This window comes from Larimichthys crocea, chromosome VIII (genome assembly GCF_000972845.2).
Source record: "Larimichthys crocea isolate SSNF chromosome VIII, L_crocea_2.0, whole genome shotgun sequence".
Taxonomy (NCBI): domain Eukaryota; kingdom Metazoa; phylum Chordata; class Actinopteri; family Sciaenidae; genus Larimichthys; species Larimichthys crocea.
In genome coordinates this window covers 23,150,283-23,171,847 of record NC_040018.1, presented here as the reverse complement: position 1 = coordinate 23,171,847, position 21,565 = coordinate 23,150,283, and the positions used below count along the sequence as shown (strand labels likewise).

At 39.7% G+C, this 21,565-nt stretch overlaps 1 protein-coding gene and 2 long non-coding RNA genes across 4 annotated transcripts in view; 2 read left to right on the top strand and 1 right to left on the bottom strand.

The window, feature by feature from the left end:
* Positions 1-21,565, top strand: part of chst8 (carbohydrate (N-acetylgalactosamine 4-0) sulfotransferase 8) — a 165,410-nt gene that overhangs the window by 127,700 nt on the left and 16,145 nt on the right. The window lies entirely within an intron of this gene.
* LOC113746291 (uncharacterized) overlaps positions 1-21,565 on the bottom strand; it is a 37,295-nt gene that overhangs the window by 13,603 nt on the left and 2,127 nt on the right. The window lies entirely within an intron of this gene.
* Positions 1,401-3,973, top strand: LOC113746292 (uncharacterized). Its single transcript, XR_003462730.1, has 2 exons — positions 1,401-3,826; positions 3,870-3,973. It is a non-coding gene; the product is annotated as an uncharacterized LOC113746292 (long non-coding RNA).

Genomic DNA, 21,565 nt, shown 5'->3' with positions numbered 1-21,565 from the left:
CAAGAAAAGAAAAAAAATGATGGTGTGTTTGGTGTCTTTTGATCATTACACAGTCCATATAACTCTGCTCCCCAAGGAATAGAACACCATTTTTTTATTTGATATAAGGCCAAACGTTGGATGGATACTAGAATTCTCTCTCTAGGATTTGCAGGAAAATTGTGAAGACACCTGGAATACACCTAATTTAATTATATATATAAAATCTAATGCAGGTAAAATGTAAAACGTGATGAAACAAATCATTAAGCCCAAAGTGAAGTCATCCAGATGAACTCAGAACTCAGACATCTGCTTGTCCGTTTCTATCTTAACTTTGAAAGATCTCACTTTAGTGGCAGAGCAACTTCTTTCATTCTGCTTTCATTTTTTCACATTATGACCTTCCCTGGGTACTGGAAAAAGACTGTCCCTCAGGAGCCAGTCTCTCCTCTAATGTTAAATTTTAGGAGTGAAGGAAATTGGAACTAAAAAGTGAAAAGCTGACAAATAAGGGGAGCGTCTCCCTACTGTGCTGTTTGTCACAGACTGCAACATCCGAATTGAGCTCCAGTGTATATGCTGCTGTAATGAATGATGCCTCCCAGGTTTCATTTGCAATTAAGGTTAATTAGCAGATGTACAGTCGTTGTTAATATTTGCTGGCTGTGGATTATTAGACCGCCGCATGACAGAAGGACACCCAATGGACCGGCACTCAACACACACTGAAGGTAAGGTAATGCCAACACCAGTAATTAGCTTACATTTGGTCTCTATTGTGAGGCCAAATAGTTCACGTCACTCATCACTGCAGACAGAATCACATTTGCACCAATAGGAGATATTCTGGCTTGTTAAGAGGATATGATGCTGCATCTTCCTGTGGGTGGATGTATACCGTACTTTCACCACTGACACACTGTCACATACGTATAAGAGTGTGAGAACACAGACAGGAGTGTTATATGGTCCTATTACAGCACAGCTGCTTCCTCTCAGACTCCAACATATTCTCATAGCTATTAACTGCAGCCTCTACATATCTCATGTAAACCACAATTTCTGAAACATCTTCTAAAAAATAATGGCTACTATATATATATATTTTTTTTTAATCAGAACTATAAATAATGTGCTGCCGCACCTGTTTATTCCAGTGTTGGCTCACTTATTTTGTTTTTGACATGCATGTTTTGGTAACAAAACCTGTGACTGCTGCTACAGCATCTAAAAATGTGTAGATGGTTCATATCTGACATATCAGTTGTTGTTATAACGCAATCTTTCTGTGTTGCATTTGGATACAGTAGTTGGCAAACTACCAACATTTAGTGACTGACCTGGCTCCGATACAGTTTGACTCAACTCTGACAGCTCTTGTCTGGTTCTGTAGCATAAACATGGGCAGAATGTGAATGGGTGTGCCTGGCACAAGAGTAAATCCATTTAAAACAAAATATTAAAATAATAATAATTACAATACTACTAATAAAAGTACTAACACATTTATTTAATGAAATATCAGTAGTTTGAGGTTAAATCTGAAAGAACTGTATTGCATTTATTTAAGATGCTACACAGTAGCTTTTATACTTATACATCAAGCAGATAACCATCTCATCTACAGTATATCTATAACTCAACTCTCACCCATAACCATCAAAGGCGAGCTCTTCTAAGTATAAATTCCATTAACTTGTGATTATACTTCACTTTCTACCACTTTCATGAAGCACTTTGGGCTTTTGTTTCCATTTGCTTTAATTATTACACTTCTTCAATCATTCCGGGTGAATATTTTCATTCAAAACATTTGATAAGGTCTACATGTACACCAGAGAGCCACCTTAAACGCAGGATATGGCATTAGATATTCAAATGAAGCAGCTTGTGTTACATCAAAGTGCCATAACCTTCAAAATGATGGAAACACTCAATAGGAGGCACTCGTTCCATGCTGGCAGGCGGCGCAATTACTGCACCGCACTTTGAGGGGGGTGAAGGGTGCAACCTAGCACAAAAACACTTAAAATTTGCTGTCTCGTCACTGACTGCAATTATATTTTTCAGCTAAACATATATTCTCCATGACTAAAGAAGGGTTGCAAAGGGTCCACTGGCAGAAAAAAAAATCAAAGGCATGAATTTTGGGAACTGGGAAATTGAGAGCCAGCAAGTTTGTATTTTTGCAAAGCATCTTTCAATATCAGGGCAATTCTGCTTCACATAAAAGAGAAAAGACATTTGGACTTTAAACTGCTTTTGAACAAGACAAATGCAAGCTCACATCTTTCATCTGAGGAGCTTATTGACCAATTCTAAGAGCAGCGTGAAGATGATTCTAAAATGCAACATTCATTTGGTTCCTTTCTTGGATAACAAAGGTTGTTTTGTTTCCTTCAACTCCTAAGGGAAATATCTGGCTCTTTACCAGCTAGTCACTTTAGTCTGTCTTTTTTTTTTCCAACTGGAAACAACTGCCTGCTCCTGCTGGAAACACAGCTAACGGGAGCAGTGAGAATGAACCAGAACAATAAAGTTGCAGGCTGTAAAACAATGAGCTATAAAGCTCTGTCAAGCTGAGGGCAGCTCCTCTGTGGGGTCATCATCATGAGCGATCCTTTTCGCTTTTCAGTAATTTGACCTATTGTCAATATAAACATATTGATTGTGCTGTTTTAAAAAAACAAAATAAAAACAAACAAGGCACGAAAGGGATTACATTAATGGCAGCTTAAGCCAACTTCTAGCTTTGGCTGACCATCTCTTTAGACACTCCTGTGTTGAACAGCTAATAGAATTACGCACCCATTTTGTGTGGAAGCATTGTTAAGATTAATGGCAGGTATTAAGTCTATATCCATGTCATACTTCAGCTATTTAACTTCCTTTGAATATAAAGATTGGCCAAGGGGAATAACATTATCACATCAGCTCCTAATCTCACCTGTTCATTGCTGCTGCCTGACTCGTCTGCCATTGCTCTTTTTATGGAAACTGCGATTGTACAGGCTGTAGACTGTGCTCCTCGTTCACTTTTATAAACTCCCTGCTTTCCTTTCTGGTATTAATGTAGCGCAATATTATTTTGGTGGAATGGTTGAGCGTGTCATTTATTCATTACCTGGTCAATCCCCGCCAGACTGAACCTCCGAGCTGTCAAGCGTACCCACAGGCTGAAGCTGTAATAAGGTTTTAAGAGTCCGTCATTAATAATGCTGTGTTGACACGACGCAAGGCTGATCTATCTTGGTATGTGGGTTTGTGGGCCGCCATCATTAAGCAGAATAGCTGGCACGGCGGTTGACTCCCTCCTCTCTCTCCCCTCAGTGAGCAATTGGCTTTTTCCTTTTAGCTTTCAGCTGCTGAGAGTTTCCTGTAAGTCTGTCAATCACCTGACTGACAGCTCATCTTCCTAGTAGCTGATGCCATCTGCACTCTGTTGTTCACTTGAGGCCGTCATGGACAGCTTGCTATTAGACTGATGTGCAGGACAGATTAATGACTTAAGTAGCATGAAGATGCAAGAAGCTCAGTCTGATGTTCAAGCCCTTTTGGGACACAACATTTCCAGTGCAGTTTATTTGATCTCACAGTGAACCCAAATGGTATAAAGGCTTCAGTTTTGTTGCTTGTAATCTTCAGAATCTGGAACTTAAAAGCAGTTCTCCAACACAGACGTTTGTCAAGTTTCCATCCAAATGTAGCACACATATTATGTTGATTTCTATAAAAAAAAAAAAAAAAAAATAAACGGACAAAGGAAATCATGATTACTTAATCATAATCAGGTACATTTAACCGATGCTGGCACTAATTCTCTAGTCGGGTGCCAATAAAAGAGGTTGCTCAAATCCTAATTCTCTAGTCGGGTGCCAATAAAAGAGGTTGCTCAAATCTCAAATGATGGAAACCTAAAAATAAAATTGTATTTATGTTTATTTCAGAGATTCATTTAAGGACCACTGTCATCTCCTCATCACTACACAGATCAAATGTTTAGTCGTTTGCTGTTTCGACTTTTTTTTTCTAATGTTTTCACTCCGGCTTTTTGTGCCTAAATCTAAAAGGCTCATGAAAACAGGTGGATGGAAATGCACTTATTGTAATTTGAGGAAAGTTCAGCATCAGTTATCTCTAATGTGGCCCTCCGTGTCAGAAAAGCTGATCAGTTGTTCTGGCACAAATTTATAATGAAAAATGACGAATACAAGTTAATATTATACTCAAAACCCAGAAAATGTAAAAGGCATTTTAGCTTGAGTACTGACTGTGGCAATCGATAATGACAGCTCCCATGTGGCTTTTATAGTGTCCTTTTAATACATGTATGATTCATGGAAGCTTGATGAATGCTAAAATAAAAAAATGTTGGTTAATGGCTGAGACCACTATGAGCAGAAACAAAATGAGTTTTCCCAATATGAAGTGAATTTGAAACATTTTAGCTTCTATAAATACAGTGACATCTGAATTTGTAAAACAGAAATTACATTCAGATACAGTGAACCCTCGTTTATCGCGGGGGATACGTTCCAAAAATAACCCGCAATAAACGAAATCCGCGAAGTGAGTTTTACAATTATTATACATGTTTTAAGGCCGTAAAACCCCTAACCACACACTTTTATACACCCTTTTACACACATTTTGTACAGTACTTCCTTAAACAGGACGCAGAACACATGTGCGGTTCTCCCTTTTTTTACGCTGTAAAAAAAAAAAAAGCATGCAAAATGACACTGAAAAAAATCCGCGAAACAGCGAGTCCGCGAAAAGTGAACCGCGATATAGCGAGGGATCACTGTACTAGTATTAATACTAATTTGTTTTGTACAAGTACAATATACATGAGCACAGAGTTTATGAATTTAGCTTGTTAAGTGCCAAAGTTAGCATAACTGTAGCATATGACAGCATATATGCTTCCTATCACAAGCATAGCTTGTACTATATGTAGTTGACCAGAAAACATTAACTCATCATGTTGTTACATAAATATTCTGATTTGTTTTTGTTAAAGAATAATGTATTATAAACACTATGCTCTGCGCACAACTTTGCAGTAAGAGAAGAGCAAATCTTGTATCTTGTGAAGGGAGCTTTAACTACAGCATTGAAAGCAATAATACTGTTGTTAGTGTTAATTAAAAAAGAAAAAAAAAACAGGACAATTCTTTAAAAAACTATCTGCTCTGTCAGATCAGTAGTATGTAAATTGAATTTCTAGACAAAATCACAGATGTGGTCCTGGTAGATAATTGGAATTTGATGTCTTCTTTAATTTTAAGACACAAGAGCGTTTAATTCGAAAAGATTAAAAAAAAAAACAATTGTCAATAATAGAAGAATAAATCATAATCACAGAGTTAAACAGTACTCTGATATTAATGACTGACCTGGGTTCATAAATAAATACAGTGTGAGAGGCTGGGGAGAGCGTCTTAAGTCCCACTTCTCTTTCTGTTTTATTTCACTGTCATATTTGGGTCACATATTGTTCTGTTGCACTCCACTAGTAGTCCGTGTCTGTTTATTGTGTTTCTTTGTGTTTTGTTCCTCTCTTTCTTAGTATCTCCATTTCTATCACTCTGCCCCTTGTTGTCATTTTTTCCATTGCTTCTCTCTCACTCTGTTCTCCATATCTCCCTGTCTTTTTTTTTTTTTGTTTACACCCCACACTTCCCCATACGATCCACCAGGGTTTCTGTCCTGGTTGTTGACATTGCACAAACTGAAGAACTGGTACATTTGTTACAAGTCCATTGTCAGCCACTGAGCAAGGCACTCAAAGAGTTCAAAGTGAGCCCCATTCAATAACACAGATCTCCCATAGAGCCAGTGCTCTCGCAACGCACCGTCGGCCGAACTCCCACTTGGCCGGAGCCCTCATCAGTCGAACCTGTTTTTCATGCAACATCAGAGCTGTCAGTCGATCGAGCCGCTGAGGGTAGAAACAACCAAGTTCTGCAGCACAATCTCATAGCACAACACACTACAGCACAAGACAAAAAGAGTCTGCTATAAAGGCAACCAGCCACAGCAGGGGGAAGGCATAACTACTCTCAGTTTTTCATTGTAGGCATTTCACTGATGCTGTGAGCGCGATGATAAAATAAGCTTAAAGTTTTGGGTCAGCAATATCAAACAGCCAGCAGCACAATAATAGTGTTGGGGAAGCTACATAGTTTCAACCGAAGATGACTGGGGATGCAGCTGAAGTGTATACTCTCTGAAACACAGTAACACAGGCTGAAGCTCAGCCGCCCATCAGAACGTCAGTCCATTCCTTCATCTCTTCTCACAAGTAAATAAGTAACTCTAACGCTGCTGAGAAATAAAAGCAAGCTTCTTTTTCTCAAACTGCTTTATTACAACTACATTATTACAACCCTAACCCTAACATGAAATATTCCCACCGGCTTCAAGTCAAGCTTGCCAGACTTGCAGTTACACGTTGTTCTTTTACATGTACAGAGATGGATGATTACAATAAGATCCTGTTAGCAACTGCAGGACATTGAGTTTTCACCTGGTGCAATTGTGCTGCGAAGTTACAACATTTGATATTCTGTCTTTGACTCAAAAGGAGGGACTTGATGCAAACTGTGTCTGACAAAATAGCAGGGTTGATTTTTTTGTTTTGTTTCTTTTTTACCGATTCATTTTACAGTACAGTGCATACCCAATTTTGTAGCAGCACAAACCACTTTGAGTAAATCAGCCTCCCACTCACGAGTGTGACACCAGCTCTTCCTGGCTGGCTGCTTTCACCTCTCATGACCCAACTCACAGCCTCTATACGTTTACAGTCTGCTCACTGTTAATAATTGCAAAGGAAGTGCACAATATCTCAATGTTCTCATTTTTCAGGATAGACAATCAGCAGTGCCACAGAATACTGGAGTTGCTTGTTTCAGTGAGTGTCATTATTAGCAATTTCTTTAGGAAACAGGAACTATACTTATGCTTGTCTCAGAACAGCCCACACAAACTCAACCTTGAGAGTTTGGTGAGCTGCAGAATTAGTTGATAGTTATATTAAGTTTTGTATCTTGGAGCAAATAAGATTTTAATCTGAAGACACTTTTCATTTTTGCTTGTAGATATAAAATACATGTGGGGCAGGCGATTCTAGGTAATGTGATTCTAACCCAATACACTCAAATTCAGTGAATATCTCCTCACGGTCTGCTAGCTTTATGCTGTGTGTGTGCACTGAAAGAAAAATCTGGAGGTTGTACACAGCCCTGGTTCAGTAAATGGGAAACATGTCTCAGACTTGAGCCACACAACACTAACTTGTTATTCCAGACAGGATTTGTTTGTCAGGTAGCATTAAATTATTTGCCAATGTACATTCAGCTTATTTTCTAGTTTGCCAGGATATCCTGTTGCCGTGATGTTAGCTATAGTAGCACGAGAGTTGTGAGTATTGCAGTCTCACGGTTGGTGTGCCGGCTCTGGGAATGCATTTTCGCTGTGCAGTAGCAACTTTAGTGACAGTTTGCAAACGTAGCGAATGTTAGTTCCATTACTTACTGTGTCACAGCTATAACGCAGTGTATGTCCTGGTTTTGGATGATTAATCAATCAATATCATTAAAAAAACAAAAAAAAAAAAAACAAGGATCATGCACAAAAATGTGAAATGTTCATTTGAAAAGGTACCAACTCAGGGCAGTTAAAGCTGCCATACTATTAAATAACATAAATACATAATTCAACTACACTTGTCCTAAATTCTGTTTATATTCCAACAGGTTGACTGAACTGACTAAAAATGTCACCACATCTACTGCAGCACTGTGTAAACATTGAATAATGTGACTTTCAGTTAATTTTCTGCATCAATTTGAACTCTACTCTGAGTCTCTGGTCTGCTCTTATTTAAATTCTAACACCAATGTTTATATAACAGTAGTTTCAAAGACATTCAAGAGAGATAGTTATAGTTGGCTGTTCCACCTCCCTCTTCTTCTACACCTCCTACATGAAAATCCTACATAGACTATATTAAATGCAAATGAATGAATCAGGTTTGGAGGACTACATTTGAGACACACTGCTATAGTGTTACAACTTGTGCAAACAGAGAGCTACTTCTCTCTCTTCCACTTGAAACGATTGAATAAGAAGTGCTACAGTCATTTGCCATTTTGATTATTTTCTGCTGCTTTTTTCTGCTGATCTGAAATGTTAATTTCACGCCATGTTTTCATTGGACAAGCAATGTGTGACTAAGAAAACTAAATCAAAGGAGGAAAGCGCTGCCATTTCTGAGACGTCTCTCTGAATTCACTAAATCCAAAACTCTTTGTGCTCCCATATTATGGCACTGTCATGTCATGACCTTTTGAAACTGGATGTGCGTGCGCTTTAAGGAAATGTGGCACTTAATGGTGCAGTGTCACAGTCACAGAGGATAAATTTTATGTAAGCTATACCCAGTCAGTTTTAGGCAAGTATTTCAAAAACACAATTAATTACTCATTACTCTTTAGTCACTGAAAACTTTATTACATTGCTTTAGTTATTTCCCTACACTCCATAACTGCTGCATGCGTATAAACGTTTTTTGTGTTTACAGCTTGTTCCATTGCCACCAGTTAGTTAGTAGACATTTCCTAACCAACAGCCAGCTTAGCCTGACCAACTGCATCCATCAGGTCTATCTTCGCACACATACTGTATGTAGGCTTACCATTGGCTAGCTAGCGAGCTATGAAGACACATATACCAGAATGAATATAAGTGTAACACTCTACATTACTTGTTACTGAAAACAGTAATCACATCACCACTGTTGCTGGGGTGGTTTGGGGCTGTGTGTTACAGATGGGCAAAGAGGACTTTTCCCTTATGTGGACACCCCTGACAGAAGGCCTGAAATAATTCACTGCTGGCATGAAACTCTCTAGTTCCTTTCACTCAGTGTCACACCTTACTCTCTCTCCTTCACTCTGTTTCCATTTCTGTCTGTATTACCTCTCAGTCTTACTTTTCCTTATTCCTCTCATGTCATTCAAGCATTTTTTTTTCTTTCTATTACATCTGTCCCTCTTTTCTTTCTTTCTCTCTCAATATGTTGGTCCCTATTTCCATCTGCTTCCAGTTCTCTCTCACTTTGCTTCTTACTTGTCTTTCTCTCCTCTGATTTCAGTCTTTTTTTCCCCCTCTCTGACAAGATATATGTTTGCCCTCCCACCCTCATTCACACGTGCACAAACATGCACCGATGCACAGATCCCCCTCTCTCTTTTCATCCATCTTATCTAGATCTCTACCAAGACGGTAGTTCTGGCCCGTTGCCTGCCCTCCTCCGGGGAACACAGCTGAGCGGATAGAAAAGAAGAGGAACACCTAAAGCCTATGCTCCTTAGCCTGATCATATACACACATATATACTCACACCACCAGAAATGTCGGTAGGGTCCTTGCAACTTGACCGAATTGCACTTCACATAGGCTCATATTTCCTGATGAATCACACTTTTCACTGTGCTGCAAATCAAATAATTTTTCTGCTACTGGACCTTTTTGATTGTACAGCATAAACATTTTTTGACAAACTGGCCTTGCAGAAATTTCAAGGTGTACAGTGGAGGTGAAAGAAGGCAGTGATGTGTCAGAGCCTTCCCAATAGTCGAACAGAGCAGACAGCTACTCTCGAAAAGGTGACATTTTTTAGTAAAAGAAGTGCTGCTTGGCAGATCCCTTGCAGACAATTTCAGACCTTGACTTACATGAGCTGACAAGCAAGGCGCCATGAAAAAGTCTAACAAGTCTCTACCTGCAGATGAAGAGGGATGACTAGTATTTGCAAATTAATATATCTCATTGCGGCAGTACATGAAATTGGTCATGCTTTCCTTGTTTCCTTAGTTCACTGAATTTATTTTAATCAGACCCTAAATATGTTTCAAATCGCCACTGTTCAGTGCCCTTGTATATTCTGTTTTGTATTGAGTGGGTGTGTCTAAAAGACCTTTAAAAAATGTGTGGTCTCACCTATGATGCTCCTTTTAACTCCTTTAATAATAATTCACATTAACAGAAAGATCACATTGAATTTTTTTAATCCGCAAATATTAAAGATTTAATTCACCCAATATCAGGCTTAAACAATGTAAATATATAGTACTTAGTAGTAGTAATAGTCAACTTAGTCAACTTAATTTCCTACAAACATAATATCATATTGCATATTACATGACTGCACATAACAACAACAAAAAAATCCATGAAAAATATCCTAGGAATTAGGGCTGCACGATATGGCCTATAACCAATATCTCGATATTTTTAAGCTATATCGCGATACACGATATATATCTTGATATTTTTATTTCTCCTCTAAATCACTGTGAATGTTAAATTCAACCCTTTGATGCAAAAAATAACATCAGTATGATGATTCAAGTAGACCCTTCTATTAGATTAGTAATGGCTGCGCAGCGTTTTAGCTGCGTCCTCTGCCCTGCGTCAACTCACACCGGGCGCATTTTGGCAGCGTAGCGAGCCGGCTGTATTCACGCGAGATCACAACATGGAAGAGATTATAAAAAGCATCTGTTGTGTCATAAATTATTGTGTGTTGTTCCACTTCAACAATTAGTCTCTCAGTTCATGTTGAGACCCTTTGATCGATTGACTGCTCACCTGGTGCCACCGGTCATGACGTTACGTTGATGTGAAGTTGTAATAAGCTACATGAACTGCGTATTGTGTTTTAATTTGAAAGGGTGCGAAAGTTTATTATGTTGATTCTGTGTCGGATTTCCTGTCTGGTGCGCAGTGCTCTGTTGAAATTTACGAGGTTTAGCAGCGGCTTGCGTCAAAAATAGAAATGCTATGGAATGCTCGCGTCACAGAGTGTCCCAAAAGCGACACCCCGCGGCGCGCACTGTGTGAGTGCTCTCATTGACTAGACTGGCAGATATCTGCTCCGGTGACCGCAGTGCAGCCGTTACGCGGCGCGTAGGCCTCCGGAGTGGGCCAGTGGGCCTTGTCTCTCCTCACTTGATACAAAAAGTACGCATGCGCGCAGGGGATTTTTCTGGGTGGGCAGCGAAGTGTGCTGCGTGCTGTGAGAAGCACCAGCAGTGAGTGACACAGGCAAAGAATTAAATGCCGACGGCTTAAAACATTTACGTGACAAGTACTCGATGGTCGCGATATAGTCATTTCATACATCTCACGTAGAACAAGCAGCGATATATCGAGTATATTCGATATATCGCCCACCCCTACTAGGAATTATGATGTGTCATACCTTGGCTATCTTTAAAGAATGTGTGTAGGATTTAGTGGCATCTAGTGGTATTGTTGCTGATTGCAACCCCTCACTTTACCCTCACTTTTTCAATGCCTAACACTCTATGGAAAAGGACATTTTACACCTGTAGATATTAAATGTTTATCGTAACACCTCGATTCCACTAAGCACAGCTCTATGACATTGTGTTGGTAGCGCTATCTTGGTCTGTTCCCCATGCGGCTTCATGCCCCACCAGTTCTATTAAATTTAAAAAGGTCGACTGAACCTGCAAAAATTGGAAATTTGTCTACAGCAATAGATGCATTTCGATATACCTAATGCCTAGGTTTCTAATAGGCTATAATCAAATTTAAATGGAGCTTTCTTTCAAAGAAAAACAGATGTTTCTTACAGTTAGTACCAAATTTTATGTTTATTCTTTTCTGGGAATCTTCCTAGAAATCAAAATAACATTAATTGGAAATTATAGACCCATAAAATGAATTACTGGTTTGTATTTAAACAATAGACTAGGATAATTGCAAAATTATAAAAAATTAACCATTTACCAGCAGGTATAAAAACACACATATGTGCAGTGCCATCTTTCCAAACCCCTACAAGTGATCTACCTTTTCTATCTGTTTAATTGGGGCTTTTGTTACTGCTTATCAAACTTGTGGTGTTTCAAAAGGCATTACCATGGCTACAACGATTGTGCCAGAAACATCTGCCTACTATCAGGAGAAGAGCGTTAACCTCAAACTTTAACCTCTAGTGTATACACAATGAGTATGACGTGCCGAACACACACAAACATACGTATGCATGCATACGATACACAACACAACATACACATGCACCTGTTCATAAAGCACATACACATACACACAAACATGAATGCACCTGCTCACACATGCCAGCAGCAGCAGTGGGTGGTCCCCAACGAGACAGAAACACACTAATGGGTAATGACAGGGTTTGACAGCAGGAGAGTGAGCTGAGTCACTCTGGGCGTGCAGGCAATGAATAAAATAACGGAAGTGCTGTCTGAATATCCCTCACTTACTGGATTTCCTTTGATACCATACTATTCCTGCCAGTCTCCCTTGGTAATCCTACTCATTACACTGTGCTGTCCCTCTATTGTGAGACTGCCATCAGCAGCCACTATGAGAGGAGAACAAGAGGGCCAAAAAGCCGTCCTTACTGAATAGCCAGCACCAGAGAGAGGCTGCAACCAGTACTTGAGCTTCCTTGTCTGTGTCTTGATGATCACTCGAGCATTCAGCTTTCACTGCAGACCTCTCTTACAGTCATGGCTGACACGCAAACACAAGCTCTGATAAATGAACACGTCTCAGCGTCTCTTTAACATGGCAGCCTCTATTGTCCAAATTGTACGAAAGCACCAGCGCTGCTGAAGTGTAAGTGATGTTTTTGCAGAAAAATATGGGGGGTTCATCCTCCAGAACTACAGACAGCTGCTGCTGCTTTCCTCCTGTGCCATCTGCTAATGGGAAGATTCACCCTTTTCACACTGGAAGCTGCAATGAATCTATACTGTTCAGTGAAAAGAACCAATTAAATAGTTGGGTGAAACCTGCCAGTCATGGCATCTTCCTGCCTTTTGATTGTAGTTAGTGCTGTCTGACAGATAAAATTTTTGCCTTTTCACTTCTTGCATCAGCTGATAACAGAACGATTGGCCGTCTGAAAACTATAACCGTGAAATCTGCCATATCCTATCCTTGCCTCGTCATATCTTAGGATGCATCTGCCCCACTGAGTTAGGTCTAATTAAAACCATCATCAAGCCCCAGCTCAGGCCAGCATTGGCTTGTTGTTGACAAGACCATGGTTTGGCCAAAATCATTGTTTGTATTGCTCCAGTCTGCTCTCCCAGAGCCTCAGACATACAACAGCTCTGACGAAAGGCCAGATGTCTAGTTTGTCTGATTAACCCACTACTTGTTTAGTAAGGCAACTTGTGAAATTTATTCCAGGAATCTCTGACTTGCATTTTTTCCCCTCGCATTCCAGTCGGACACATTAAATGTTGAGCTCTCTCCGTCAGTGTCACATTGACACGTAAATGCTATTCCAATTATTCTGCGCCCTCTCCGCTCGCTGTCAAATTACCAGCATTGGGAACGGAGCAAGGCACTCGCTGCACCTCTCTGGCATTTTCCCTGACAGGGAGAAGAAAGGAGCAAGAGACAGCAGAACGAGGGAGGGCTTGGGGCTCAATGAGCACTTTAAATGCCGAAGCCAGGTAATCAGACAGAGTCGGTGAGACCAGGAGAGAACTATAGGATCGAAGACGTTTTGCTACAGATGGTTTTCAGCCTGTTTTTTTTTTCTTTTTCCAGGCAAGACTGTAGTTTATGAATACCTGACCAGGCGCTGCACAAAGGCACAAAATAGAATAAAAATGCTAGCAAACTGAATTCATGCTCCCTTATAAACAGCTGTTTGGGTTGCTGTTTTTCACACAGTAGCAGAAGCTCAGAAGGGGGGAATAGCATGTGAACAGGAGGCTGATAGTGTGGATCCCTTGAACTGGCAAATCTGACTTTAGTGCGCAAAACATCCTGAAACATATAACATAACATTGCAAGGTATTTAATGATCAACAGAAGCAGGTTGTGTTAAGCTTGTTAAACAAAACCTGTGCAATAAGACGAAATGTTTGTGTAATTCTTCGGACCATATTTGCACATATTCGTGTCAGTATTTGTCCCAGCATCGTTGCATTTATTTAGTTGTCGGTTGATCTTTTGTTTTTGTTTTCTGCAAAATAGGCAGAGCAACGGGCTGGCAGTCAGTACCATGTAAACTGCGGCAAAACTAAACCGTGTTTCTTAAATGACACCTCAGCTCTAGGGACCTTGGGGCAACAACCACCTGACGTGTCTAAGAGTTATTTCAGGCATAAGGGAGTGTCAGTCAGTCAGCGCGACAGCCCTTTGCAGCACTCACACACACGCACGCACACATACATGCACCTCTCATTAGCACAGAGCTGTAGAGGGGTTGAGTAAGTTCTGCTCTGTTCAGATGTTCAAACACTTCACTGCCTGTCAGAGCCCAACCACACAGAGCACTGTGGGACAAGAGGCTTCTGTAAAAAGTGTTGAAGAAGGAAACTTTTGCTGTCATTATTTTCATCATTATTACAGTGCAGAGCTTAAGACAGAGAGACCTGCAGTAGTTAAATGAGTTGTAATGGTTGAAAATGTAATGTTATGTTTATTCTTTGGTGCTATTTTTACTGTTTTGTTGGTTATTTAAGAATGTAGCTGGGGAGTAACCCAGAGGGCACAGACTGGAGCAAGAGGAAATTATAGGTTGGAGACTGGAGGCCAGAGGTGATGCGCTGGAGAGAAGAGGAGTGGAGGGGAGAGTAGAGATAAGACACTTGGGGGAGGATGGAGTAAAAGACCAGCATCTGGAGGGGGAAAGAATCATAATGGAAGGGATGTAGAGGATAACAGAGGCAAGACCAGAGGCGATTAAGAAGAAAACAGTAAAATGCTCAAGGCTAATCAGAAGTTGCTACGTAGGCCCGTAATGGTCTTGTTTGTGGTGTGGTTGGAGCCCAGAGGTGAGCTGGCAGGCATGTTAAGAATGCATTGCTTCGAGGTCACTGACAGACAAATAAGGTTGCTTGGAGGAGCTAATTCAGGTGCAAGTCCTGTTCTTCCCAACTCATAGTATATGTTTGCTTTTAGCAGTTTAGCAATCCGATTTACATTTCAGTGTCAGACTTAAGATAGTTTCATAACCAAAATCATCTCATTCGTTTTACTGTGAATCTGTCAGTTTTACTAGTACTAATAAAAATCTTGTCATTTCACAATTACTACATGTTGATCATATTTACAAAGCAATAATCTACTCATCCTGACTCATCCTGTAGATAAAGGCCCAGTGTGTAAGATTTAGGGGCTCTGGAAATGAAATCTGAAATCTAATAGAATATGTATAGCTAGGTTTTCACTGGTGTCTAATCTGGCTCCTCATTTCTCCTTCTCGCTAGGAAAGGGAGGGTGACATAAGGGGGTTGCAGTCTGCAACGACAGTGATAGATGCTACTGCTAGTTCTACACACTGGACCTATAACAGTCACTAATGAAACTTTAAACTGTAATCCCCTAAAATTCAGAAATAACAGAGGGGATTATTCAGATTGTCTAACTGACAAAAAAAGGGATTATTTTTTTCTTAAATAACATGGTAATTAGCTTCTCAGGAAGTAAGTGAAACTAATTTTACTCAAAAAAAGATCTGGCCCTGTTAGCAAAGAAGGAATATTGACTGGGATGATTAAGTGATTTGTGAAATTTATTAATTTAAAAAAAAAAAATCACCTTTTTTTTCATAAATTGTTGCATATTGGCCAAACCACAATAAGGCAATGGTCTTACGTAAGTGTCATCTACAAAATCTAATGAAATACAGGAATTTGCATAGTATTTCAGTGCTTGCATTTTGTTTCAAAGTAATGTTAATCCTATTTCTATGTGTCCATGTATTAGACTGACGTGAATTGCATGCAGAGGGTGAATGCTGATGCTTTGGTATTCAGCCACGGCCCCTGTGCTTTACTCACATGTCTGGACTCATCAGTCGCTGCTGTAATCAGTAGTGCTCTGACAGGAAAACAAGGGGTGTGTAGGAGAACGTGAAGCTAACTCAAATGAGAGGCCAGGGTAAACAGTGACAGGGCCAATTCCAGTTCCCAATCTCACTGCAAATAGAGGTGAACAGGGGAGCACAGGGATATAACGAAGACATAGCAGCATCTGATCACAGCACCTCAGCGCACCGCTAGTGTACCAACAGGTCACAATAAAAGGATTTGGCATTGACTTTAATCTAAAAGAAATGAAAAATTCTGTGGAAAAAAGACTTAAAAGAGGTCATCAAACGACTCGTTTAATCCCTTCAATAGCCAGCGCACAAAGTCTTAAATGGCTTTGTGTTAAGAAAGAAAAGGTAGAAAAACACTTTACTGATAAAGGCCAGCAGGCCACTCTCAAATCAAAGAAAAAATATGGTCAATAATGAAAACTGGAGTTTACGGAAAAAAAAAATTAAAAATACAAAGAAATACACAGACCCATTTTTTTCTGCCCATTTTAGACAATTCCTGACAAGTGTTTTTAGTCACTCTGCCTTTTAATGAATAATCTCTTGCAAATATTCTTGTAACCTGGAGTGTATAACCCAGTAAGTTAGACAGTTAGATAACTACTGGACCCTGGTTCAACTCAAGGAGTGAGGAACGACTAATGTATAAGATAAACACAGATATTTATTTACACAAAAACAAAAAGTGAAATCCATTCGGATTGAAAATCCCCTGCATAACCAACACAATCAATCAATCAATCAATCAATCAATCAATCAATAAGTGACGCACGATATGAAAAATTTCAACCGATACCAATAACCGATAATTTCCTGTTTCTCATGGCCGATACAGATAACAGATAACTTCATATTTCAACCCAGAAGTCGGTGAGGGTTTTCTGAATAAAGAGCACTAACGTGTACATACATACACATACACATACACACACACACACACAACCGTACGGGACAACAGTGAGATGCATGCACAATACAGGACGATGAATGTCTTAGGAAGCACCAATCCTAACATGTCACATACCAAAATGACTGGAGAGAAACTGAGATAAAAGCTCTACCAAGCACTGCTACCCCCAACGAAAACACAGTCCAATCCCCAACATTATCTGGCATGTAACAAAAAAAAGGCACTATCTATTTAATGTTTCTGATAATTTAGATATGTGTCCTCATCACTGTGGGATGAAAATCTCAGCGAGCTAGTCCCCAAAAGAGTAGCAAAAAAAAAATCACAAAACGACACAGTATGTCTTATCTTTGCTGTGTTCGTGTCAAAAGTTCTATTCCAGCAGAAAAACGCTGCTAATGTCTCCTGCTTGTCTCTGCTTTATTTTGAATCAGTCATGAACGCTCCTGGTTTGTACATAAAGCAAAGAGGCTTTGACAGTGAAGTGTGACCTCTTCCTGCATTACTACCTTTGGGTTTACATTCATTCTGGATCGTCATTGGTGGGTCAAATGGGAATGTGGGGCTGGGTACTAATAGATTCTCCTGACTCTGATTGGTCGAAAGGTGACAGGTGTCAATCATCCACTCTGTTTTGTTTTAGCCTTAGCAGCACCGCTAGCTGCTACCTGCTGCTTCATATTCTTTTAATACCGCTTATTACAAACACTGCGTCATATTAAAACTCGAGTCTTCTTTCCTCCTCTCGGATCCTCCTGAACAACTTTTGCCAACAGCAACGCTGTTGTTTTTTCTGCCACTTGAAAACGACCACACAGGTGAAGACTGTTCATTATTAGTCTGGCAGAGAGCGGGGCCAGGTTGGGTCCTGACAATAAGGCGCGATAACTTTTGGGGCTACCCGCTGCAAACAATTCTCCAATTTCTTAGATTATCGGATCTTTTATCGGTTTAAAATGAACTATCGGATCGATAAAAAAATGACTGTAATTCTCCCATTGGCCCGATATTTTATTGGTCCGATTAATATGTGTTCACTCCCTAAAATTAATAAATTAAAGTGTCCTTTCCAGCTTACAGGATTGTTTGATTGCAAAGTTCAAAGTTCGTCCACAGTCCATTATAATCCATGTCTGTCAAGTCTATGTAGTTATGTGCGACCCGGTAGCTATGTAGTGTTGCCCGTACCTTGTTCAGATCTTATCTGATCCATGTGTGTGTGACTCTTCCCAAGATGAGGAGGATGAGGGTTGTGCATCCTCTTCGAGTTCATCAATCATTTCTGTTCGAATTATATTTCTTGTATCTCTCTACTTAAATGCAACCTATAAACAACCTATATTACTATCTTTTACAGTATTAAATAAACCACCGTTGCACAAATATTATCTGTATCAATTATGTGTTTCAACCATCTCAAAATGACTGAACTCAGTAAAATATAAGTATAGTAAGTATCCTATATAAGCATTAGGGGACAATTTACTCATCAACCTTGAATATGCGCCCAGCAAATTATCATGTGAACAATTACTTTACAACTCAACTCAGCATACTAACTCACTGAAAATATCTTTTTTTTTTTTTTTGGTAACATAAGAACATTCAATATTAGCCTTTTAATGACTGACATGTGCTTATCATTAGCATATTATTAGCAGGCCGATACAAACTCACCGGAAGTCCTCGGTAAACAAAACAAGTCACAGCAATTTCCCCGGTCGCAGCCGTCCAGGAGTTTTCATAACACACAACACACAACTCGTGTCCATGAAAATAATCCAGATCGTTTGTGGCATCAGTGTCCCCGCATGCAAAGCACCCCTCCCTGAATTTCCCGTATCTACTCTAATGAAGCTTCCCTTGTGGCTACTCAAAGCACTACAGTCACAAAACACAGCTCTCTTAATGAACTCACACTTGATGAAAATGAATGAACATGAAGCCAACAAATAAATACACGTATAAACCCAACTGTTATTTTCATGGGGTTACACTTCTTTGAGATTTACAGAATTCTCTGTATGTTTGATCCAAGAGATGCTATGACGTGTTTGTTTTATGAGGTGGTTTCCCCTTCACATAATTGTATCTCTCCATACCCTTCAACTGTATGTCCTGAACAGCTGAATACGCAAGATTTCAAACCTTCTGGGGTTCTTATTTGCTTGTGTATTTATTCATTTGAATGTAACGTGCGTGTGCGAATAAAGCATTTGCTGAAGCAGGCCCTCCTGTACATGATTGTCCTGCATCAGCAGGGGAGGGAGGAGAGTAAAGCGGACGTAGAGCGAGTGGTCAATTGATTCAATTGGTGTTTTTCATGTCGGGGCCGTGGAGGTTATTTCAAGCAAATAGGTTGGAGATAATCAGATGGCAACTGTGTCATTTTTTTTAAAAACGTTTCCGTTTGTCCTGCTGAATTGAAAGAAAAAAAGTGATCGGTTCTAACGTGATTGATTGGATGACTGTGTGGTACAGCCGGAAGATGTACATTGTTACTTTATTTTACAGATGATTGAAGTTTTTGTTGATAGCCCCTTGTGGTTGGTGCTGCTGGTTGTAATGGGTCTGTACCTGTTTAAGGCGATGCCAAGATATGGATGGTTGAAAATTGTGTGTTCTTTAGGGAGCTAATGAGCATGCCCTTTGATTTGCGACCTTTAGGTAAAGAAAGGAAAGAAAACCATGATTGATTTTGTTGATAGCCCTAACACGAGTTGAGGACCTGAGATTGGTTGTGTCATCTGAATTTTGTTTGTACACTATTTGAGGATAAACTCTCTACAGTATAACGAAGTATAAGAGAATAAATAATTAAGAGTAGTCTGACATGGTTACTGTTACGTCTTATTTTGCCGGAGTAAATGCCACAATCAAGTGAGTTAAGTCCGATTTATATAGATAGCACTATATCCCAGATTACAAAAATTGCCTGAAGGCTTTACAATCTTCAGACAGGATAAACTACAAAAAACCTATCAATGGAAAGCAATGTAGGAAACCTCGGGCAGGAACAGAGGAGGGCTGCTGGGCGGGTGAAAGCTTATGACGGTTGTTCGAAATCTGAAACGCCTCTGCAGCTTTAGTCAATGATATTTAAATTCTGGCTCAATTGTTGGTGAAAATGCAACTTGACACAGGATTCTTCAAAACATTTTATTTCTATTGCTGATTTGTGCCCCAAGGCTCATGGGAGTACATATTAGCCTTAGTATTAGAAAAACATCAAAATAGAATATAGAATGAAACTAGTGTTCCTCACACTTCACAATGACCACTGGAGCTTGGAACCTCGAGATATGCCTGTTCTTCTTGTTTTGAAAATTAACTTACTCTTAAATTTTCAGTCCATTTTGCTTCCATCAGGCATCTATTCTGCCCACTTGTTTAAACCTTTGATTAAAAAACAGTATCAGTATGGGTTCATTCAAAGTAAATTTCTGCAACTTGCTAAAATCTTTGATGGCTAGTAAGGAACATTCCAGACATAGAGCATGTTATTTTATTATTTCCAGCATGTTAGATATTACCAAATCTCACAATGTCATTGCAACGTTTTTTTTTCATAGTCTACCATCCTTCTATGTCTTAGACTTCAGCTTTTTATTTTCCGTGCGTCTGTTCCTCTTCTCCTTTGAATAGCTGACTTGGTACTCAGGCTAGTACATAGCCGCACATCACTCTCTCGTGTATCATCTCTATAGATCTTCTTCTTTCTTGTGCAATTTAGACGTATACAGCAACTCCGCTGCAGAATTTGTGTTATTTTGGAAGTTTTTTTGGTAAGGGCCTGAAATTGTTTGAGAGGAGTTCCATTGTACTGTGTGGACCTTATGAATCCCATCAGCTTCCCTTGTCATCGCGATGAAGGGTTTTAATGAGAGTACTGCTGTGACTCTATGATGGGTCAAGCTCTCAGCACTGAATAAGAAGTGCCAATTATCCTTCTGCACCTCATCTCGGCTGTGATACCATTAACCCCGGCTCAGAGCTGACAGGTAGCATTGTTTACACATCATTCTCATGCAAGCTACCAGCCTCGTCCCTCTACACGGTATTACAACAAGCCGCCTCCCACAAGCCGCCCCACTTAAGCTCTCCAGCGTTCTCTGTTTCCATGGAATCTGCCCTAGTCTATGCATCTCCCTAACCTTGAGAGTACCCCAAGTAGACTGACTCAGAGAATATTTGTTGTCAAAAGAATTGTCATATAGCACCACCTTTGGTTACCCCTTTCAGCCTCTTCCTATCTGTGTAGTTCCTTATTTCCCTCTTCCTGGTGTTCAGTCCCAGTGTTTCCAGCTGAGAGAAAGATAGCACAGAAAAATAAGCTCAATATTGTGAGCAAATTAAACATGAGGGGATTATATTATAGCTACCTACTTTATCACCCTATAGAGGCTAGTTCACTTTATCTTTAATGTGGTTTCCACAATTCTGTCTATTAGGAAGGTTTTATTCCTAAGCGATCAGAATATCTCCATTTAGAGGAAACCATCCCCTTGCCTCAAGTTTCATCATTTAATACTCTAAGATAAGTTCTTCTCTGTAAAAACACCTTAAACATTAATATATGTGTGTGTGTATATTATATATATATATAAATTATACCTTAAAACATCTTGTGTATGTATGTGTATATTAATATGTATGGTGTACGACCCTTTAAACTGTAGCAATGCTTAACCAATCGCAAGATCATACAAGTAGATAGGTGTGGTCTATGATGCAAGTGATACTACATGAGCTGCTC